We start from the raw sequence: 5,716 nt of genomic DNA on the forward strand, positions 1-5,716 counted from the left end.
TTTCGAGACGTCTGGGCACGCGAACATACTTCGCGTCGACGAAGAACACGCGTAGCACGCGCGGACTCGAAAATTAAAAATACTCGCGTCGACACGAGCCTCTCGCGAGCAACAAGTCGACGCGTCGTCGCGGTGCTTTTTTCTCCTTACAATCCGGGTACGAAAATAATTCATAAGCCCGCAAGTGGGAGGGCGCGCGAGGGTATGTATAACACTCCACGATCGCGAGGGTCAATTAAGGATTTGCGCGATGTATCAAGGCGCTCGAGAGGATAAAGGACTCGCGAGAGACTTACACAAATTTACCCCCGGCTTGACATCTCCGTTGAGGGCTCGATACCCTTCTCTCTCCCCCATCGCCGGATAAGCTCCGCGGCGAATCTCGCGTGACTCGGCAAATAATAGTCCTTCGGAGGAATTAAAATTAAGATAATTCACTCGCTTGCTGGTGCTCGAGAGACGGAGAGAACACGATGGAGCGCAAAGTTTTTAATCGCATAATCGATTTACTCGGTTTTTCTTTTCGTACTGAATTCGCATTCGAATGATTGTATAAAGGATATTATTATAAATATATAAATGCGTGAGAGTGCAGAGTATGCGTTTGCTAATGAAGACAAAAAAAAATACAGAAAAAGAGCAGAAAACATGTAAATACAGAGGTATAAACGTATACATATAAAATAAGTGTAAGAGCATATAATTAGACGATGTGGCCGTAGTTTGCAGACGATTGAAAAAAAAGCACGACGAAGATAATAAAATAATTAACCCTGCGACGGTATGGAACGTGTTATAGAAAAGCACAGTAAAAAAAAACAAAATACAGATGAGGTTATTTTGAATGTAGCATATAGATTAATAATAAAAGAAAAATGGGAAAAAAACACGAACGAATTAATCGATAAGAGTCCTAATTGACCGTCTCGCATTAACCAGTCGGAAGAGTGCATATACGAGGATGAGGAAAAAAAACGAATTATCGCCAAGGTATAAGTGTATACATATTATAAATACATTGGGGAATTATAAAAACAAAAAATTATAAATATACGAAGTATAAATAAATTAAAAAAAAAAAAAAAGTAAGATTAAAAGGCTAACAGGGGAAAAACAAAAACACGAACGCGCGGAACGGAAGAAACGAAGAAATCAACTGCCAATCGGTCAAGGAATATCACGATGTTATATACTGAGATGCAAAAATAAAAAATAATATTCGTTAAACCATGTACGATTATCATTATTATTATTATTGTAATTATCATTATTACGAACAATTGTATATGAAAAAAACGCTTTTCTGCGAACGTTGAGTTAAATGTTGTTATCCGTTGTAACGAATGTGATTGAATAACATTGAGGAAGAATTATGTAATAAAAACCGATATTAAAAAAAACGAGAAATAAATGAAGAAAATTTCTCGAATGGAAAAAAAAAATTGAGTCTCTGCTTTATTTATTATACGTTGCGCGGGAACGACCCCCGTATATAAATTTTAGTTTTTGAAAACCCCCAATTCGATTGCCTTTTTTTCCCCCCGGACAATGGCGGAGGAGAAATGATAACGTTTATTCGCGGAAGCAGCCTTATTACTCCATAAAGCGCGAGCCCGCCGACGAAAGTTAAGCTATATACCCGCGTATATATATTTTATATATATTATATATTATTATTATGTACATTTTTTTTTTTTTTTTACGAACGTAGACGCGAGCTTGACAGCGATACGACGACAAATACATTTTAACTGCGCCTGCCTGCCTGCTATCCTCCGCGCCCAAACGCACGCGTATTATTATACATATTATGCATTATAAATTCCGCAACGTGTATAGTATATACAATGGGGGGGCCGAGCGAGTCGAAAAATTTCGTGCGCGAATTATTTCTTCCTTCTTCTCCTTTTTTTTTTGTTTTTTTTTCTTTTATTTCTAGTATTGTGAGAGCTTTTACACTCGCGTTGAGCTGAATGCCGTGTCCGCGCGGGGGCCGCGCGTTATGTAAAGTTTTTTGTCCCTACCCGTTGTTGCGTTCAAAGAGTACATAAATATACGAGAGGGAGAGAGAGGGTGGGAGGAAGGGTAGCCCGGTCGCAACAATTTACGGCGTTTAGCGGCAAAAGAGAGAGAGAGAGAGAAAGAGGGAAAAAAGGAGAGAACGAGAGATGTCTCGCATGTGATTTTTACGGCTCGTCATTACATTTTATACTTTCGACCTCTTCCCATGCCGACATCATCGCGTACAAGTACACATTTATAAGCAATGTACAGGGCTTATATGGGTAAATCTCATGAGATTGTAATATTCTTTCCAACTCAAAGAGGTCATGTTGATAATTTTTGTAACTTTTTTATTAGGCCTACACGCTGACAAGTAAAATACTATTGAATTCTCTGTCATAAACCCTACTTTTTCTGAAAAAATTAGGACGATTTCTGATGGGGACAGATGCAGCTTTCTGCTGCATTAGAGTGAGTTCACTTTTTTCACGAAAATCACTCGCTGCGGTCGATGCGATCGCATGCCGGCTTGGCTGGAATTCCAAATTCATAAGTAAAAATTGTAACATTTAAGATAATTACGGCAGAATTTAATGTTTTTTTTTACACTTTTTTACTTTTTCCATGTAACTTTAATAATTTTGTATTCAAAGAGTTAAACGTGTCGCCGGTAGATCTAGATGGCCCACAGAAAACTATATTTCTCGCAAAGTCGTCGAATACAATAGCTCGAAGAAGTTGTGAACACGAGTGTACAACAAGTACGACTGCATCGAATTGTCAAGCTGCTATATAAGGTAGGTTTACGTATTTACGTCGTCCACCTTGGAGCTTATGAATAATATATGATTTTCAACATAGCAACGCGCTAAAATTACACTTTCCTCATTGCCGATAACGATTTGATTTTGATTTGATGGGATAGATTTATTGGACATATTTTTATTTTGCCTACATCCATGAACACCGATGGTAAACGAAAACAATGCCAAAAAAGAATCTATTCCTTTTATTTATTTTCAAATTTCGAGCCATCATTGTTCTACAAATAAGATATGTAACATCCTCCAATTGGTCAGCAGACTGGAACTGGAAACGAAGAGATTATAATTCGAAAGTGTTTTAAAAGCTATCCTACTTATTCGTATACATATAAGGCTGCATCGCGGGTTCTCGTCTATATAACTGATAATGAAGCGCGGAGAAAGAGAAATAGAGAGAGAGAAAAGCCCTAAACGCACACATTATACACAAACGCTGCATGAAAGATAGAACGAGTCATGCGTGCATCATTCACAATGAATCTTTGGTCGATTTTCAATCAGTACCAGCTCGCTCGACGCCTCGTCGATTTCGCACAACGAGAACGAGGCATTATCGAAGGAAACGAACGAACAAACAAAAAAATAACAAAAAATTGTCCGAACTGCCATGCATCATGTATGCATCATGGACCTCGTCCAGCTGCGAGAGATGGGTGAGAAAAAACGACTAATTAAATTAATGTACACCGTACGAAAAATATGGGCTTCGGCCGGAATCGAAGCGGCGACACACGTCTTTAGCCGGCAAGTGCTCTGCCATCTAAGATACGGAGACTAAGAGCTGACCGACGCTCAGTGAAGCACGGAGATGCCTTTTTAGCTGTCTGCAATAAGAAAGTGTACGACTTATTAAGAATCTCAGCTTAGTTTAAGAAAAGATTGACGCTTAGACACGCACGATGACATGTTAAATTTTTCACTTGTTGACAAGCCAAGCTTTCGTTCACCTTTTGAGCTGCCTAAAAGAAAAAGTGTACATCCTTGTTAATCCCAGCTTAGTTTGAGAAAAGAGATTCGTTTAAGTACGCGCAATGACATGTTAAATTTTTCACTTGTTGACAAGCCAAGCTTTCGTTCACCTTTTGAGCTGCCTAAGAGAAAAAGTGTACATCCTTGTTAATCTCAGCTTAGGAAGAGAAAAGGGTGTCGTTTAAGTATGCGCGATGACATGTTAAATTTTTCCTTGTTGCCAAGCAAAGCTTGTGTTCACATCTCAGCTGGCTGAAAAAAGAAGATGTAGGACCTTGTGAAATTTAGCTTAGATTAAGAAAACAGTGTCGTTTGGGCACACATGATGATATGTTAAATTTTCACTTTTTGACAAGCCAAGCTGTCGTTCACCTTCTGAGCTGCCTAAAAGAAAAAGTGTACATCCTTGTTAATCTCAGCTTAGGTAGAGAAAAGAGTGTCATTTAAGTACGCGTGATGACATGTTAAATTTTTCACTTGTTGACAAGCCAAGCTTGCGTTCACATTTTGAGCTGTTTGGAAAAAGAAGGTGTACGACCTTGTTAATCTCAGCATCGTTTCAGAAAAGAGTGTTGTTTGAGCACCCACGATGACATGTGAAATTTTTCCCTTGTTGACGAGCCAAGCTTTCGTTCACCTTTTGAGCTGCCTAAAAGAAAAAGTGTACATCCTTGTTAATCTCAGCTTAGCTAGAGAAAATGGTGTCGTGTAAGTACGCGCGATGAAATTTTAAATTTTTCACTCGTTGCCAAGCAATTCTTGCGTTCACATTTTGAGCTGTTTGAAAAAAGAAGGTGTACGACCTTGTTAATCTCAGCATCATTTCAGAAAAGAGTGTTGTTTGAGCACGCACAATGAAATGTGAAATTTTTCCCTTGTTGCCAAGCAAAGCTTGCGTTCACATCTCAGCTGGCTGAAAAAAGAAGATATAGGACCTTGTGAAATTTAGCTTAGATTAAGAAAAGGGTGTCGTTTAAGTACGCACGATGACATGTTAAAATTTTCACTTGTTGACAAGCCAAGCTTTCGTTTACCTTTTGAGCTGTCTAAAAGAAAAAGTGTACATCCTTGTTAATCTCAGATTAGTTAGAGAAAAGGTTGTCGTTTAGGCACGCACGATGACATGTTAAATTTTCACTGGTTGCCAAGCCAAGCTTTTGTTCACCTTTTGAGCTGCCTAAAAGAAAAAGTGTACATCCTTGTTAATCTCAGCTTAGCTAGAGAAAATGGTGTCGTTTAAGTACGCGCGATGACATGTTAAATTTTTCACTTGTTGCCAAGCAAATCTTGCGTTCACCTTTTGAGCTGTTTGCAAAGAGAAGGTGTACAACCTTGGGGAATTGAGCTTAGTTTGAGAAAAGAGATTCGTTTAGGCACGCACGATGACATGTTAAATTTTCAATGGTTGCCAAGCCGAGCTTTTGTTCACCTTTTGAGCTGCCTAAAAGAAAAAGTGTACATCCTTGTTAATCTCAGCTTAGCTAGAGAAAATGGTGTCGTTTAAGTACGCGCGATGTCATGTTAAATTTTTCACTTGTTGCCAAGCAAATCTTGCGTTCACCTTTTGAGCTGTTTGAAAAGAGAAGGTGTACAACCTTGGGAAATTGAGCTTAGATTGAGAAAAGGGTGTCATTTAAGTACGCACGATGACATGTTAAAATATTCATTTGTTGACATGGCAAGCTTTCGTGCAGTTTTTGAGCTGCCTAAAAGAAAAAGTGTACATCCTTGTTAATCTCAGATTACGTAGAGAAAAGAGTGTCATTTGAGTACGCGTGATGACCAGTTAAATTTTTCACTTGTTGACAAGCCGAGCTTGCGTTCACCTTTTGAGCTGTTTAAAAAGAGAATGCGTACGACCTTGTGGATTTGAGCTTAGTTTGAGAAAAGAGATTCGTTTAGGAACGCACGATGATATG

This window comes from Trichogramma pretiosum, unplaced genomic scaffold, assembly GCF_000599845.2.
Source record: "Trichogramma pretiosum strain Unisexual culture from Peru unplaced genomic scaffold, Tpre_2.0 scaffold112, whole genome shotgun sequence".
Classification (NCBI taxonomy): Eukaryota; Metazoa; Arthropoda; class Insecta; order Hymenoptera; family Trichogrammatidae; genus Trichogramma; species Trichogramma pretiosum.